The 19143-nt window shown below is 42.4% G+C and overlaps 1 protein-coding gene and 1 long non-coding RNA gene across 2 annotated transcripts in view; both read right to left on the bottom strand.

The window, feature by feature from the left end:
• The window catches only part of SYNPR (synaptoporin), a 269408-nt gene that overhangs the window by 127090 nt on the left and 123175 nt on the right, over nt 1-19143 (bottom strand). The gene's annotated exons all lie outside the window — the stretch shown is intronic.
• Nucleotides 6198-17856, bottom strand: LOC140686592 (uncharacterized). Its single transcript, XR_012060426.1, has 2 exons — nt 17798-17856; nt 6198-6356 (listed from the first exon to the last, which is right to left on the bottom strand). It is a non-coding gene; the product is annotated as an uncharacterized lncRNA (long non-coding RNA).

The following is a 19143-nucleotide window of genomic DNA, read 5'->3' as shown; positions in this document are numbered from 1 at the left end:
CATGGTAAAAGGGACTTGGCAGATGTAATTCAATTAAGGACCCTGAGATGGGGAGATTATCCTGGATGATCTGGGTTGTGAGGAGGGCAATGAAAGCATACGGGTCCTTCTAAGAGGGAGACAGATAGGTCAGTGTCAGACAAGATGTGATAACAGGAGCAGAGGGGAGAGAAGGAGAGAGAACTGAAAGATGGCTGAACCAAGCTACTGGTTTTGAAGATGGAAGAGGGGGCCACAAGGAATGAAGAAAGCCTCTAGAAACTGGAAAAAAAAAAAAAGCAAAGAAAAAGATTATCCCTTAGAGCCTCCAGAAGGAATGCAGCCCTACTGACACCTTGATTTTAAGACTTCTCAACTCAAAAACTCTAAGATAACTTTGTCTTTTGTCACAAAGTTTGTGATAATTTGTGGTTAACTGTGGCAACAGGACACTAATATACATTCCCTGTCCTTCCTTCCCTCTACTGCAAGGGAAAACTGACCCCTCTGTCTTTAAGCTTCTATTCCACCTCTTACATTTCATCATTTACACACCTTCCTCTCCTAACAAGAATATAATTTCTTAAAGGCAGAAACCACACCGCTTGCATATTTCTGCATGAGCACAAGGCTGGAACATACATAGCCATTCACTCATTCATTCCTTTGTTCACTCACTTTCTCATTCAAATATATATTATTTATTGAGTGTTTAGTATACACTAGACACTGCTAAGTCCAGCAAATGCACTGAAGAGCAAAAACAGAGGCTTTCTGTCTTCAAGGAGCTTATGGTTTGATGGAAGAGTGAACATTAATTAAATAATGTTCCAGAATAATCTGAGCTGACTGAAGGATGTATAAAAGTGGATGCAGGGAACTCAGGGTGAGCAGAGGGAATGGAACAGGCAAAGGCTCCAGGAAGATGGAGCATGTGAGGAACTGAGCAGGATGACGCAGGTCAGTAAAGGGCATTGTGGGAAGACATGATCTGGAGAGGCAGGCGGGGGTCAGTTGCCACAGGGGCCCTGGGACCTGTTACAGATACTGACCTTTAACCTAACAGTGAAAATCTATTGGAATGTTTTAAGCAGGGGAGCTGGATGAGCAGACTTGAATTTAGAAATGATCACTCTTGTCATTAAGGGCAGAATGGCTGGGAGGAGGATGTGAATGGGCAGAAGAGTGAAAAACAGTGACATCTTTTATGGGAAATTGCAAGAGAATAGGGGAAATCAAGAGAGAGAAGCAGACAGATTAAGGGATATTCTGTAGATAAAATGGACAGGATTTAGTGCTGAGTTGGATGTTGGTGGGTAAGTGAGGTGTCAAGGATGATTTTTCGAATAAGGAAAAGCAGCATTTTTCCTACAGCTTGGCAGTAGAGATCATTTTTTCAGGATTAAGAAGCTACAGAGTCCATATAAAGAACAATAGATTGGTTCAGCGTACACAGACCCATGCTTCCATCCTGGTCCCCTAAGTATTAGGTTGTGTGGACTTGATAAATCCCATAGCCTTCACAAACAGAGTAATTAAATAAACTTAGAGATTTAATTCAATGTAATAAGCTTTCACTGAATAACTCTTTTGGCCATATCCTGTCCTATGAGGTCTGGAGACCCCAAAAGGAAGATCTGATGTGTTTCTTTACTTTTAAGGACATCAAACTTGGCTGGAGAAGCCAACATTTGTGCATACAAGTACTGGGATTATTTAGGATGAAACATAATTACATGGCAAAATATAGAGTTCTGGCTAAATATATAGTGGAACAACAAGAAAGTGAGAAATCATTGAGCCTTTTGGCTCTCTAGAGAAAGGAAAACTTGGTCCATATGTGGGTTAGAGTTTAACAGACAAAAACGATGGAGAAAAACAGTGTGAATAAAGGGAAGAAGCAATGATAGGGTGCTTTGGATCAGCGAAATGAGACATTTCATAGAGATGGGAAAATTCACATTGATGGATAGCAGAAAACAATCTACACAGGTATATATAGGGCCAGATCAGAAAGTGGAACCTGGCAGAGCAGTCTGAGCTTGGTGGAGTGGATCTTGGAGAGCTATGGAAAGTTCCAAGCAGGAGGGAGGAGAGATAAGTAAAGATTATTTGGGAGAAAGTGTACTGGGTGTTTTGGATGGAAGAACCACTGGAAGCAAAAAAAAAAAAAAAAAAAACAAACAAATAAAAAAAAAACAAGGAAAAATCTCAGTAGTAGGAGAGGAGAGTTTGAAGAATTCTTAAGAAGGATCCTCACAGAATTTGGTGGCTTGGGCTACAAAGAAAGTGGAAAGAGGATGGTATGAGATGAGTACAAGGCTTTTCATTAGGTGCCTGAGAAAATGACAGTTTTATTGTCAGAAATGAGTTAGGAGGAAAGGGAGACAGTAGTTAGGCCTGCTTTAAAGAGATCCAAGGTCAGGTGAGTTTGAGATTATCAAGTGAGCATGTTTTGGAAGCGAGGGAAGAAAACTGGACTCAAGATTTAAGGGGGCAGTCATAGAAGTCATAGTTGAGTGCTGAATAGATTGCAAAAAAATGGGTATAATTCTTTGCAGCTACTCCCATCAAGAGGTAGAGTCTATTTTTCCAACCCTTGAATCTGAGATTGGCCTCGTGACTTACTGTCAGCAATAGAAAGTGGTGAAAGTAACATTCTGTGCATTACAAGCTTAAGCCTTAAAAGAAAGGGTTTGCAGCTTTCATACTCACTCTTGGAACCTAAGGACTGCCATGAAAGCAAACCCAAGCTAGCCTCCTAGATGATGAGAGGTAAGCTGCCCAGTCATTGGCATCTTCCCAACTGACAGCTAACCTCTAGAAAGAGAACCACCTTATTAATGATCATAGATGCAACATGAGTGAGCTAGTCAAGACGAGCAGACATACTATCCAGGTGAGCTCAGGCCAACTTGCTGACCCACAGAATCATAAAAAGTACACACTGAAGCCATTAAGTTTTGGGGTGGTATGTTATGCAGCAAAAACTAACTGATACATAAACTCCAAGAGAAAGAAAGAGAGAGAGAGAAGAAACAGAAAAGCAGACAGACTCATAGACATAGAATACAAACTCGTGGTTGCCAAGTGGGCTGAGGGTGGGAAGGGACAGACTTGGATTTTAAAATGTAGAATGGATAAACAAGATTATACCATATAGCACAGGGAAAAATATACAAGATCTTGTGGTAGCTCACAGTGAAGAAAAGTGACAATGAATATATGTATGTTCATGTATAACTGAAAAATTGTGCTCTACACTGGAATTTGACACAACATTGTAAAATGACTGTAACTCAATAAAAAATGTTAAAAAAAAAAAGAAAAGCAGAGAGCAGTGCTATCTAAGTCAATCACATAAACTCAATGAAGAATTAACCTTGCTAATAGATTTCATGAGACTTTATTAATGTAACAATTCAAGTACCTTATCATATATCAAAAACAAAGTTTCAGTGCCCCAATCACCCTGATTTTCACAAAAGGTACATGCACAACTAGGATTAGGAACAGACGAGGTAAGAAGAAAATAACTGAGGGTCTTGAGAGAACAATTCATTAGAAGTAGGTTGAAAAATCTCTCCATTTAGAGTAGAGAAAGGCAAGAGGAGCAAGACAGTACCATATTTATCATGTCTGATGTGATCAGTAATGCCCAAAGCATCAGCCAAAGTAGGTAATTATGTAACCATCCATTTGCCAGGCATAACACAGTCCAGGCAGTGGAGTCTTTCCCCTTCCTAGACCGACACTTGCTAATGTACCCCTAACCTGGTTTGAGCTCTGTGGGCCTGTGTAATTCTTCAGGGGTCCTTTCCCCTCTTTCTAAGGTAATACAAATTAGAATTTGCTCCACTGAGACTTTTAACCCTTTACGAAGGGCAGGAGTTGAATGACTTTGTTATTCTGTAAGTTCTTTTCACTTGCTCCTGTTTTCTAGATTTAAAAAAAAGTCAGTTTGTTGGAGATTGGGGGCACTTGAAGCTCTCGTCAATCTTATCGTGCCTAATTTATTTTAGCAGATGCAAGAAACTTACCCAAGAATTCACTCAAATGAGACTGTTCTTCTCGTGTGCTGCCTATTGGTGGAGTTCTCAAGTGTCCTTAAGTTCTAGGGGAAGGACAATGATCTATTTGGACTTTAAGGAAGAACAATGAAGTAATTAAAAAAAGGATCATTCTAAGTGGAAATATCAATTCAAGAGAACAGAGTTATTAGAATAAAAAACCGTAACTGACTGGAATTGAAAACTCTCCTAGGTAAGTCAGAATTTACTCAAAGAGAAAGCACTGAGGGGTTGACCAGCAAGCCGATTCTTGCCCTGGCAGAGGAAAATAAGAAAGCTTGAAGCATCATGTAACTCCCAGCTAGAGAAGGCATTCTTAGCTTGGGGAATAACGACCCCAGATAAGGAGAAACAAGAAAGGCTCAGGGTTATAAGCCGTCCTGGCTCACCACCCCACGGGGCTAGTCTTGCAACATAGCCCAGGGGGGTGCATTATGGAGGTGCCCCTCAGCAAAGAGGGGAGCTTCCCTGGATCTAAGGATTCAAGCAGAAAATGCAAGGCAGTTTTTGTCGGTATTTCTGTTTGGTCCTCATTTTGGGTGGACAGCTCCAATCTTACAAAAACTGAGAGGGATGTCAGGATGGATGTGAGGAAAAAGACTTCAAGGCAGGGGAAAACAAACAAACAAAACCAAAGAGACTAGTAGTTACCAAAGGGGAGATGGAAGGGGGAAGGGGCAAAACAGGGGTACAGAATTAAGATATAGATAAGCAACAAGAATATACTGTATAGCACCATGAATTATAGCCATGATCTTGTAATAACTTTTAATGGAGTATAGTTTGTAAAAATACTGAATCACAATGCTGTACACCTAAAACTAACATACCACTGTAAGTCAACTATACTTCAGTTTAAAAAAATTAACACCGTTAAGCAGATAAACAAAAACAAATAAACGAAACCAAAAAACCAAACTAAAGAGAAATTGGCTGGCTCGAGAGTGGGTTCACCCGAGGAGTCTTAAAGGTATTGATAACAGAACGTCCCTGCTGGAAGAGCAAATTCTAAATGGCTCTCACTTATTCATTCAACAAACATTTACTGAGGGTCTACTCCCAGCCAAGCATCATGACTCAGAGGCTGGGGAGAGACAGCAAAAAGAACAGGGCCTTCATATTCAAGGTCTATTTCAGAGTAAACAATTTAATGGGAACAGGACAAAACAATTGATATCTGGCACTGAGACCGTTTGAACACACACACACACACAACTATATACAAAGCAAAATGAGAGGAAAAATGGAGGCATGTTTTTGAGGTTTAATACAACTAACCCACTTTGTGAGTAAATATACAAACCAGCTGATGGATTGAGTGGGGCTTGGCTGTACCAACTTCCCACGAGAATTCAACATGCTATAGGTATTAATACATTTTTTTTTAAAGAGGGAACAAACAAGAGTGAGTAATCCAGCAAGTGCAATGAGTAAGGCTTTCTTTTTAAAGAGCTTCTACTCTGTTTGCAAATTATGAAATATTATTATTATTTTCCAACACCATCGGTCCCTCCACTTTTTTTTTTAATTGTGGAAAGAGCATTTAATATGAAATCCATCCTCTTAACAAATGTTCAAGGGTACAATATGGTATAGTTGACTAAGGTACAATGTTGTACAGCAGACCGGTAAAGCTTAGTCATCTAATTTGACTGAAATTTCATGCCCAGGTTTCTCTAGTCTTGATGTGTCCTTATTTCTAGCTCCAGCCCATCCCCACATGGTGGACACCATGGCTAACCATGATAAACTACAGCACTTAGCTTTAAGAACCTGCAAGAATGAGGTGAAAGAAAGATGCTTTCAGAACGTTACTGTGTCACAAATTAGGATTACAGGGAAAATGGCCCTTCAATCATGCTGTAGTATCTAGAAACCAGTTCTTTTTTAACTGACAATCCTAAATTATATTAAGTTGACACATTTCTGGATAAATATCTGTCCTGTCAGAACTTTGGGGCCACGTACATTAGAAAACCAGGTCTACTATGTTTTCAGCTGTTTGTACTGTCATCAAGGGAGGCCAAATATCCTGGGTGTGTCCTGTTGTTTCTTGAACTTTATATTCCACATGTAGCTGGTGGGGGGGTGGAAGTGTAGCACTGTGTGTGTGTGAGTAACAAAGGCATGACCAATTATGACAGTAGAAGCTTTCACGATTTCATTAGAGGAATCATTGCAAACAGAGTTTGAACAGTGTAATGTGAATTTTAACCTCAATGTAATAAGATGAGGAAATTAATGAGGCTGTTCGAGAATCCAGGGGTAGATGTAGTTCCAGTGGAGGCCAGATGTGTTCTACCTGTGCTGGAAGAGTTAACATCATAATTAGATCCAGTTCTAACATTTTTCTCTCATAACATATTCCCTCTATTATTTTCCTTGTCCAAGTGTAGCATTGTTTGTGGACTAGTGAGGGGAATGAAAAGAAGACGTTACATCTTTGAGGTACATTTGGATGTTTAGTTGGTCGAATTCACTAGGATAGAATTCTAATTTTGAGTCAGTAAGAATAAACTGTTGCTATATTTTAATCCGAAGATGTTCAAAGAGAGGCATTGGGATAAAATGCTTTAAAAGCTTATTCTAAAACTTAAGTTGCTTTGGAAAATTCCATATTTTCTGAATTGTTTTGAAGGTGATGTTCCATGCCTCATGAATTCCATTTGCCATTATGTTATTTATTCTATTTTCAGTCTCGGCACCATCATGTTTAGACAATGGTAAGAACTGAAACCTAAAATAAACTTAACAAGTCCCCACACTGCAGACTGATACTCTAGAGCCCTGCCCTTTACTGTATGAGGCTGTGTGGGGATCGTCAAGCAAGGAGAGGCTCCGTGGTAGAGTCTATGTCGAATTCAGGGAGAGAGGATTTGATTTCGAGTCTTTGCACCACCATTTACCAGTGGTTAACCTCTGATCAATTGTAAAAGGTTTTTCTGAGCCACAGTTTCCCTCACTTGATAGAAACCTCAATAGCCAACAAATCTATTTGTTTCTGGGGCTACTGTTAGTATCATCTGGAATGATGGATGATTTTGTCAAGTTTTACGAAGACGGAAAGGTAGTACCATTGGTCAGCAAGTCGAACCAATTTAAGGGTTTCAGACTGGCTGACTCTTCGTTTTAAAGAAAATCTAGAGAGAAAATCCTAAAATTCACACAGACAAAAAACCCGTTATTTGTGCTTCTGCAATTTCTTTGTAGGTTTCCCTTGATACGTTCACTATTTCATTCAATTCATAAAAATATGGGTTTGAAAGAATGGCCCACCCCTCTACCTGATTTACATTTCTCCATAGCTCTTACCGCCCCCATCTAACACTTTCTATTCTTTGTTTACTGTCACCCATCTCCACCCTGCTGAGTAACATATAGCACTGCTGCATTTCCACTGCCTGGGAAAGTTCCCTGCACTTAGTAGCACCTTGATAAAACGTTTGTTGAATGAGGAAGTGAATGAATGAATGAAATGAAAAGATACATGCTAAATTAAGCTAAATATCACTCCTAAAGTATTCAAATTGTTTTTCTTCATATCAACTATTCTGTAATTTCCTAATTGTGTCATGATAATACAGATAATTTGAGAGTAGTGATTATGGGAAATTTCACTCAACAACCAATAATAATAATTACAATTTATTTAGTGTAGTGCTCTGTGCCACATTGGCATATACACTATCAAGAACCTCACAACAGCACCTCCCTCCCCACAATGGTGAGAATTCTTTCCTTAGTTTATAGACGTTAATCACTTAAAGTCATTCCACTACAGTGGGGAATGGGAGCCAGAATTTGAAACCAAGGTTTGAATGGATCCAAAGTACATATTCCACTGAGATAGTTCCTCCCAAAAGAGGCTTAATTATATGTAAAAATTAAACATGATTTAATGTTTGCCTGATAATGTCTTTACTGCATCCCTGTTCTGGATAAACACCTTAAAAGGATTTTCAATGCTGATCTGACAGTCATTTTCTCTTCCTGTTTGAACACTCATCACACTACATTTTGGCATTCATTACTGCTCTGAGAAGTCTACTTTTAATCTAAGCATCATTTAAAATATATTCCCCCAGTGATTCCAATGTAGGTGGTCCATGGACAACACTAGGAGAAAATGATTCTGGAGGTAAAAGAGAGACTTGGAGCTTCTACAGAATCTCTCTTCCCAACAGCTCCAGGCTCTACTGTGGGGCGACCCTTGATTCCATCCATGGGGAGGACTGAAGTCATCCCCACCGAAGATGCAGAGCAAAGAAAATCTGGGGCGGCCAAACAACGGGTCGCTTAGCATCACAACCAGAGCTGAAGCCCAGTGTTTTAACAGCTGAGCTTGTAAAACTTAACTGTGCATGTGAACCAGGTGGAGATCATCTAAATGTGGATTCCGATTCTCAGTAGGTCTGGGGTGGAACTGGAGAGTCTGCATTTCTAACAAGCTCCCAGGCAACGCGGATGCTGCTGGTTCTCAGTCCACTCAGCCTTTGAAAAGGAAGCTGTAGAAGCAGTAGTTTGTCTCCCTTGAAATACGCTTTAAGGATTAAGCATATTTAAGGATGCACCACCCCTGGTCCCACAAGCTCCTATTCACTCCAAGAGGGATCACTGTGTCTCTTAACCAAATACACATTAAAAAAAACCCTGTCACCATTCTAGAGTGCTTTCTAGAATATGAACCAAATGAGGGATGTCCTATTCAGACTTTCACAGGTCACTATCACATTTAAGAGCCCAGGCTTGGGGTCAAACACACCTACACTACAGTCCCAGAATCACCACTTATAAAATGTATGACCTTGGACAAGAGGCTCAGGCTCTCTACATCTCCTTGCCTCCATTCTGAAAATAATAACCCTGCTTCCTGAGGACGCTGATGTGAAGGTTCAGACCTCGTGAGATGCAGCGCACAGCGCGTGGCGAGCAGTAAGTGTTGCATACACGTCAGCCTCACGAACTCTTAGCATCTCTTCCTGTTGTGTGACCCTCATTCCAAAATTCCTAGATTTACGAAAGGAGTCTGTGCCCTTCAGGATTTTACGGGCTCTAATCCTTCCCTCTTTGAACCTCCTCACAGAGTTATTATGAGGATTAAATGAATTAATATGCATGAAACACTTGGAGCTGTGCGTATCCCATAATTAGTACCCAAGATGGCTTAGCTTCTATTTTTAGCACTTACTTACTACAAGGATAATTAAGTCATTTTTGAGGGATTTTTTAAATTGCCTCTTCCCCATTAGACTGAAAATCTTAGGAGAGCAGGGACTAGATCTGCTTTAGTCACCTCCGTATCCCAAATCTTAACACCGAGCCTAGCACACAGATGCTGGTAATAAACACAGCAGAATACAGAAATGAACAAATGCGTGAACAAATGAATGAGTGAATGGCTCAGAAAACATTCTTGTTTTCCTGGAGAGATCCACAGGGGGAGAAAAGGGTTTGAGAAACACTCCCTCACAGTGTGGAGACAGCAGGAGAGGGAAAAGGCAATCACACTGGGGAACTGGTCTTGGGGAGGGTTGGAGGTGGTGACTCCCAGATTCCTGGGAGGATGAGGAATGGATAGACACCAGTCAGAGAGAAGGGGTGAGTCGAGGAAAAGGCATCTGGGAGAGAACTGTCAGCAGATACAGGCGGTGAGAAAAACATATGAGCTAACCGATTTTTCTGATCGACTGTGTCGGGAGATGCTTCGAGGTAAATAAGATATGAGAAATGAGAAACCTTTGCATTTCCCGCATCAGAGGCTCACGAGGAACCCAGGGCAGGGAGCAAGAGGCCTTCCTTGGGCGTTGGTCCTTACAGGGGAGGAAATCGGGATTTGTCAGTTTGCCTGAGGAGCTTTTGGGATTGTGTGGAAAGAGATGATGGTTAAGGTCACACAATAGTAGAAGGTCAGAGGTCACATTATCCCACTTCCCCGACCCTCCTTCTCCTCCCAACCCCCCCTCCCCAATTACAGCCAATGGGTTATGCCTGGACTGACGGCAGTGAAAGGGTTCTGAGGAGGTAGAAAGGAAGAGAAAGGCATTCCTTGAGATGGGATGATCACGGGGAACTGCTTTATCCACGTTGCATTTGGTTTTATTATAGTTATTATTCAGGGAAGATACTCTGCCTCTGCAAATTATAATATGGACATAAATCTCCCCTGGAGATGGAATGACCCATTGAAGCACTTCTAGACCATGTTAGAGCCTTCCTATTACTGCAGTCATTTTCCTGGTAGACTGGGGAAACATTTCCCCTCACCCCATGCACTCATCAAGGGCAGAATGAACTCTGATCACAGGCGGAAGGAAATAATGATACTACTGTCCAAGTCTGCGTGCTCTCAAGGGAGTTATTTACCGTATTCACTTATGACAGCAGTCCTCTCCAGAACTCTGGGGAGGGGACTCGTTATTTCTATTTTACAGATGAAGAGACTGAGGCCAAGAGAGGGCTAATGAACTGTCTAAGGTCATGCGTCCTCATGAGAGACAGAGCCAGGATTTGGACCCATTTCTTCTCATTCTAAGTTTAATTCTTTAAGGCAGCACAGGCAGAAGACAGATCTCTTGATGGGCATTCTGCCAGAGCAATACTCTTGGAAAGCCTTTTATCTTGGCAAAAGCACCAAAAGTCTCAATAGTTACAGATACCTTTTAAGAGTTCATTGGATGGTCAAGGATGCGGACCTGGGAACAGGCGGAGGCCCTCTCCTGGGAAAGCCGTGCCCCTCTCCAAGCTCAGGAGCACGTGCAGTGAGGGCCACTGCAGACTACTATCTGTCTTTAATGTGTTCTCCTTGTCTCCTACTCTTCTAAGCCCCATCAAAGTCTCATGTAGCCTCTAATGTGGATGAAATATGGTTAAGCTAACCCCAAAGATTCTTGGGTGTACCTAATTCAAAAACTAGTGACCCACCTAGACATCTAGTAATGACCCAGAACACGTACATTTCTGGTGTGTACCCGACCCACACACTGGCCTTTCTCCACTTGCAATGATTCTTCAGCTTGCTGAGCTGGAAGTATACTGAGCTCTGAGCTTCTCATCCTTCTGAACTGAATTCACCATCAGGCCTTGAGGAACTCAACTCACCTTTCAGGCCTTCAACTTTGTGACTTAAAGAAATTAAGTTTTAATGCTCTACTGTCACCAGTGAGATGTCAGATGGTTCGAGGATGTCATCTTTTCCGGCTGGGATCCTGACTCCTACAGTAGGTACCCATCCCTTCTTCAAACCCCATGCCCGATGCACTCTGCTAGACTGATCTCTGGGGCTTCCTGTGGCGTCTGTGATGTATCGCTCCCCATTCCCTGAACTTCCGAGGAAACTCAAAGAGCACAAAGCCACCCAGTTAACAAACACTGAGAAAGGAGCCAGGCCTGCGGACCCCCATCCACGGCTACACCACCGTGATTTCCAAAACAGCCTCAAAGAGAAAGAGTGTGTTTTAAATCTACTTGCCTTTGTTTTCTCACTAAATACTATAATTCTGTAGAAAAACACTGGGATTTTTAGTCAGGACATCTATCTGAGTGTGAATCCAGGTTCCACCCATTATTAGTTACAAGATTTGGGGCATATAATGATTCTAAATATCCACTTATTCATCCATTAAAAGGTTATAATAGTTTAATATTGCCTCATTTGTCGATTGCTGGAATCAAGTGAAGCAACCTAAGGCAAGTGAACATGGTGTTATTCAGAAGTAAGTGATCAAATAAAATTTAAAAAACCCCAAAAAACTTAGAGCTGCCTTGTCTTTGTTAAACAAGTTGTACAGAATATTTGGGGGGAAAGAGCTTAAAAGCCCTGCAGTAAACCAGGCAGCAAAGAACCTGAAAATAAGAAAAGTAGACATGGGAAGGGGACACCGGGTCAAAGCTGGTGGTGATTACTAAGTTTCTCGCAAGGTTTTAACTCCGGGTTATTTGGCATTGTCTGCAGGTAATTTTGGTTCTTACAACGTGGTGGGTTGGAGAGGGGGGGCCAGTTTGCTACTGACACCTAGTGGGGAGAGGCTGGGGCCGCTGCTAAACACCCTACAATGCCTAAAACTGCCCCACATTAGTGGTTTATCTGGGCCAAAGTGTTAATAGGGTCGAAGTTGAGACATCCTGGCCTCCCGGAAGTTGGATGAGTTCGGAAACCAGTGTGTCTTAACAACTCCTGTGTCCTAGCATCTTGCAGTACTTGGCATAAAGTGGACACCAATTTTATATATATATTTGCTGAATAAATAAACAAGTGAATGAACACCTACAGAGAGCCCGATGATGCCAGTTAGATCTAACTCAGATTGCCAGTGAGAATCTCATTTCCGCTAGGCACCCTCTCTGTTTATGATTCTAGCTTCTTGACTTTTCTGTCCTGTTGAAGCTTCTTCCCTTTCTTGCCTCTCCTACCATTGGGCCAGAGTGAGAAGAGCCTATCAAATCCGAGGATGCCTGGGAGTGATAAATCATGCTTACGAGACACAAGTGCACAATTTCTCCCAGCTCTGCCCCCGCTGGACCACCCCATTTCAGCCCAGACAGGAATCACATCGGTAAATAAATGGATTCGCTCTCGTTCCTTCACCGAGCACGGACAGGACCAAAAGCACGTATTTCCTGCCAGTGTCTTACGAGCACAGTTCAATTATGCTTTTTACAAGACACCTCCTGGGCCATGAAAAAGAAACTAGGTTTAGATGAGAAAACGGGAAATGAAGGCATTTCGTTCTGGGAGTGCAGGTATATGTCTCTCTGGTTATCACAGTATCTCCCACACCCAGCGTGGTACCTGGCACGCTGTAGGCATCCTTAAATATTGCTGAGTGAAAGAATAGCCTGTGCAACTCCAATCCTCCCCTTAAATCTGCCCACAATTAAAAAAAAAACCTATTTTTTTGGTCTCAAGCATTCAATTTCACAGGAAGGCAAAGTGAATGCCATGGGTTTTGAAAAATAATATCCATTCTCCTCCCTTACGGAGATCCAAAGCTAGATAAAGACACGTGGGTTCATCACTGAGAGATGAATGTCAATACGGTGACTTAGAAAGTCCTCCTAGTAAGAATCTATATTGGGTACCAATGTTCTTAAAGCCACATTTCACCAGAAAAATAAAACAAGCCTAAAATATTGGTCATATTTTTGTCAGAAAGTCTACACTTGAGACAATGTGTGGTCATTCGGGAGGATTTAAAGATTCTGTAAGCAGGGCTAGAGTCACACGGGAACTATCAACAGAAGCCTCTTACGCCCAACATGCTGGTCCCCCCGGGGACGGTAACGATACGACTGCCCACTTATTATATTGGCCAGCCCAAAGCTTCACGGTGAGCTGACTGCCCTGTGTTGGGAACAAGCTTTCCAGAAACTATAGTGGATTGTGTTTGAAGTTGCCCAGGACCAACTTTTCATTAGGACTTTTGGCTCAAATTTGTATTAAAAAGAAAAGATCACTGTAAAATATATTAATTATGCAGATCCATTAGTCTGCAGGGTAGAGACCGAGGTGTTTCCATTTTCAACTCGTCCCTAATCTTTAAACATTTAAAGACACACCACTGACCGAGAGCCTCTTCTGGAGGACTGAATACTTCATGCGCTCATTTCAGGCTCAAAAGCCCCCCTGATCCCATCTCCTAAGACAGGAATGGACCAGGACCACCAGCTCTATCTGCATACCAGCTTAGGATGTTTGATGACAAATTCAGGCCTCGTCCCACAACCGTTAAGTCCTAGCACCACATGCTCTCTCCAGACTTAATAGGTCATTTTTAAGCTCTTAAGGATCAACACGTTTAAGTCCACACACCCACAGGCAAAGACAAGGCAGAAAGAAACAGAGGTAAGAAGAAACACAATCTCCAATGTGATTTATTTTGGATTTGGTCACCTCTCAGGAGAAAGCTCTATCTTGAAGATGGAGACTGAAATATGATACACTTTATAAAATTGTCTCCAAAGTTTAGTTTTCAGGGCTAGCCTGTATTTGAAGAATGCTGTGGCTGAGTACACCACCAATCATTAAAGTAAAAGTGCTCATTGGGTAACTGTTAATATGTTAAGAACCCTCATGAATGCTGTTGGCAAAATGCAGGTTGATTTCAATTCCTTCCTCAGGATAATTCTTGATCCTGACTGGCTCCAGTACCACACTCTCTGATTAAACCATCCAATTATTATTTTTTTAAGAGCAAGAAGAAGAGGTAATAGAGAATAAGTTGCCAACCTCGCCTCTGACAAAAAAATGACTATCATTTGGGACACATACCTTATTGAGCACTGCACTCTGAACTCTTTTAATTAACCAGGTTCTACAGTAGGGGTGACTCAGAAGCTACTGCTATGAGATGCAGCAGATCATACCGAGAAGTCAATACTGTGTCAACACTTTAAAACTTGACTCTTAATGCTCCCAATTTGTGATGGATTGTTTTTGTTCATTTGTCCAATCATATGTTTAGATCCTTCTGGTTTTGGATGAAATACAGCAAGAGGGTCCTAATCTAGGTTCTATCTTCTAGCAAATTTCCATCACTCACAATCCTTTCCCTCTCACTGGAGGGAAGGAAATGCAGTATTTCACAGACTCACCTCATGATGGGTGTGCCCTGTCTCTAGTCTGAAAACTGCCAGTGGAGGAGAAATTCCAAACATACTGATCCTATGCCAGGTGCATTTTCCCCCGTAAAAGATTCATTTGAATTTTAGTGGATTAAATGGATTTCAGGTGGGAAGTTCAGCGCTCAGGTGCAGAAGAATGCATCTGGGGACTCTGAATTTCAACCCTGTCACGCTTCTCGGCATGCTTATTGGCAGCTGTTTTCATCTTTCAAGTGCCCAGGTGGTATAGATGTTTTGCAATATTCTACCTGAAGTGCCACCTCAGCCCTTTTCTGCTGGCCAAAGGGTGCAAGAAAATCATGCTGGGGGTGAGTGAAAAAAAAAAGGGGGGGAGGACTCTACAAATTCCCCACAAGTAAATCAATTCACTAGCAACTGCTTTTTACATTTTGCATCAGTGACAAACCAGATACCTCGATATACTGATATTTGTGTTATCATCACATCTTTACTTTGACTGTATCTTCCAAAGACTGAAAACCAAAGGGATGGATTTCCTTTGCTCAATTTAAAAAAGCTCCCTTCATTTAGCCCCTTCTGCCTATAGCTCTCCCTAGGCTGGCTCCTTTCCGTCGCATCCACATCTCAGTAGCTGCACACGTTCTCTAGTTTCAAACACATAATTAGCTCGGAGTCACAAAAGCACAGTCTGAGAAGGAGGAGGCTCTGGAGCACCAGAAGGGAGAAGAGCGCTAACGAAAACATGGTGTGTAATTGTTAAGCCCCTACGAACCCTTGCAGTCTACCAGTTGGCTGTAGATTGCACCGAAGAAGTGAACCCCTGGTGGAGGGGAGAGGTGAGCAGCTCGACTATGGAACAAGCCTGCCTGGCTCTGAGTTTCATAGTCCTCACTGTGCTGCCTCAAACAAATTGCACATTTGCCCTCTGGCTCCGTTCTCTTATCTGTAAAATGGGGAAGCAATGTTACGTCCCTCCTGGGAGGGTTGTGAAGATGGAAGGAAATAAGCCCACGGACATGCTTTTAGCACAGTGCCAGGCATACAGTCGGTGCTCACTAAATGGAACCGATGGTAACGGCATTCTTCATCTCGCTAGAAAGAAACAATGGTCCCATCATGAGATAAAAATCCCCTTCGTCATTCTCACGAATGTGGCAGAGATTTTTATTCCTTGGAATTGCTGACAACAGTTCTTTGGTGGTGGCGTTCCAGACTTTTCCAAAGAGATGCTTTTAAGACCAGGCATGCTTATCCTAAGTGACACAAAAGATCTTGACCTCTTCAAGACCCAGATACCCTGATGCCCTGCCTATGTCAGTGGGTGCCAGCATGCTTCACAGTTTTGTAAACTGGCAACCTGGAGGAAAAGACGGATGCTTTCACATGCAGGATGCCACCCCCCTCACATCTTCATTAATTTATACTACTAAACAGCTTCAGAGGGTGATCAACTCCATTTACAGCTACTGACTTTGCTCATAACCTGTTACAACAGCCATGAAAAGAGAACACTGACAAAAATAGTAAAGGATGTTGGGGAAGTGGACTCTGGGGAGACAGAGATGGATGTTGACTTAGCACTAAATGCCAACAGCCCAGGGATAAAAGTTCTGTTCCTTTTTTCAACAAACGATCAGCAAAGGAACACCTGGTTCCAGGGAGGGGCTGATGACAACTAAGGCTGTAATTAGGGACATGCTTCTTGTGACCAGTAAGAGGCAATGTGAGTTCATACGGGCTGGTAGGATTTTTGAAGCTGAACTCTTTTTGAGGTTGAACTACACTGACCGAAATTCAAAATTCTATTTGTTGGAATGAGTAGTTTCATTCCAGCTTGCAAAGGGTGTGTGAGGGGCAGAATGCCACCAAAGAAGCAGACGTGGGACCACATTCCTAGATTTCCAGACACTGGTATTTTCATGAGCTGCCCTAGGCGACTTCAGGATCTGAATCATTGCTCTTCCGAAGAAGATTCTATGCTTAAGAGACCTAAGCACACATGACTTTCCCAACTTGCCTTCCAAAATCTCTGAAAAACACATAATCAGACCTCCTCTTGCTTCTCATTCCATGGTGTCTTTAACTTTCGTTATAAATACATTCTCCAATTCATTCCACCATGAAAAAGATAACGCAGATTTGTGTGACAAAAAGAGGAGATTAAAGCCTCAGTTTGTTTCCATTAGAGCAATTACTTAATCGTCTTATCATCTCTGTCTAGGATAATTATATTAATAGATTTTCTCCAGACTTCTGAAATAACAACAAAGAATCCAGACCCTCTAATACTCCCTGAAAAAAAAATAGGAAAAACAAAACCAGTTAACCAGGTAATGCATTTAAAAATCCTTACTAGCAGTGGTGAATAGATCACGGTTTTGTGCTAGTTTGAATTTAATAATGGCAACTTTTCTCCTGATCAGCTTCAGATATAGAAACAGGAGAGCCAGGGCTGGGCATCTGACAGATGGTGGCACAAACACACAGTGCAAAGAAAGACAGAAGAGAAGTAACAGCCACTTGTGATTCCATCTTTTCACAGAATTCCAGAGATTTACTTTAATGATTTGAACACTTTTCATAAATGCAGCTGTTTTAAAGGTGCGTGTTACCTGATCTCGGAGGAAACTCATCTCATCCACCCTGCCTTGGTCTAAGACTTCATGAAATTAGCACACCCCTTTTGGCACAGCATACAGTATTTGGAAGCTATTTATGGAGTTTCAGAAATTCTTGCTCTGACACTAAGGAAGAAACTTGAATTAAAATGGTATGCAGGTGACGGCACAATGAATATACTTCAGACGTGAAACACTCCTGGTGCGAGGCAGGATGACATTACATTTTTATGAAGCCAAATATAAGTTTGCTTAAATAGTTTCCTTACTGTGTTAAAAGAAACCCAGCAGATCCTTCAACAACTACGGTAAAGCATCACACTCTCACTCAGCACAGCTCTTCGGCTTAAACATGTGAATACAAGCAAGCAAAGTGGAAAAAAAAAAAAGACGTTATCACTAAAGATCTCAAAAAATAATATTTGGAGAGATAAGTGACTATGCAGCCTAAATGTACCTATGCACACACACAGACACAGACACAGACACAGACACACACACACACACACGCCCCCAGCCAGCTGTTAATCAAGAGAGAGAGAAACTTACCGGAGCAAATATCACCATACACATTTACAAAAGAATTGATAATCCAACTTCCCTCTCCTGAAAGAAAACAGAGGCTGTCTCATACTAAAAATCAAGCTTCTCTGTCCACAGCACCAGCCACTGGTCCCTCTTTTTATGAAGCAAAGGAGGAGAACAAGAAAATCAATGAGGAGGGAAAGTGAGATGTTATACCAATCAGGTAGCAGCTGCTGCCTTATTTGCAGAGAGATGGCAAAACGGTCATATTATTAGACAGTGACAACCCACAGCCGGAGTACAGCAACCTGATACTTCTCTCCGGTGAAAGGCTGCCTTCTCTGGGAGGCGGTTACCATCCCACACTTGGCTCTTTACTCCCAACTGCAAGCGCGGGACGGACTGCTCTGCGCAAGCCGGCTGCATCAGCCCGGGAGCACCATCTCCCCCTGGACTCCACGAGCCCCCTCCTCCCTCAACTCAGCGCTCAGCAATACACTGGGAGCTGGGGATTTTGTGTGTCCAGGATGCGGGTGGGAAGTGGCAGTTTTATAAAATTCCTCTGAATAGATTTGCATAGATTAAGAAAATGTGTATATGTTTGTTACAAAAAAATGGCCCTCATTTTTATGGAAATGCCTGGATGTTATGCATGATCCCCATTTGGGAAATTCACACACCACCCATAAATAATCATTAAGGGTGATAGTAGTGGAAGACAGGCTTTTCAGGCTCTGGCAACTGGGGAAGGGACAAATTATGACTTGGTTGCTAATTTGTCGCAGGAGTGTGACTCCAGGTCTCCCTTGCAAGATCTGAAAATCAAAGGTCTCAGAGGTTTCAGTGTGACCTGGGTCTGCTTTGTCTCCAAATGGGCCTCTGCAGGAGGGAGATGAGGTTGACTAATTCAAGGGGCCAAAATCGTGGCATCTCAAGGCAACGTGTTTTGGGGGGACTGGCACTAAAGGCACGGAGAGGCTGCCCACGGGGCCGTGCTCTCCTCTCACTGCCTTCCTGAGGGCCTTCTCTCAGGGGTCTACACCACAGTGAAGGTGGAAGAAACCTGCATCCTTCTTGCCCTCACGCTCCCTACTTCAGGACCTCACATGGCATAGGAATAGCGTTAGGTTGGCCTAAGTGTCAGTGCTTTATCTTTTGTGCCATTGGTGATGGCCCCACCGAAACTCACCTTGGCTGGCCAGGCTTTTGATCGGTGGTTATTAATTCAGATCTGTGCTGAGTCTTTCCTTGGGTCCCTCTCTCCATCTCTTTCTCTTACCAGCACCAGCACTCCACACCCATCATGACCATCACCAATCTCCCTCCTCCCTCTTCCTTCTCCATCCACAGAGTACCAAGGGGGGCTGGGG

Source organism: Vicugna pacos, chromosome 17 (genome assembly GCF_048564905.1).
Source record: "Vicugna pacos chromosome 17, VicPac4, whole genome shotgun sequence".
In the NCBI taxonomy this organism is placed as follows: domain Eukaryota; kingdom Metazoa; phylum Chordata; class Mammalia; order Artiodactyla; family Camelidae; genus Vicugna; species Vicugna pacos.
The sequence above is the reverse complement of the archived record's forward strand: the minus strand, read 5'-3'. Positions and strand labels throughout refer to the sequence as shown.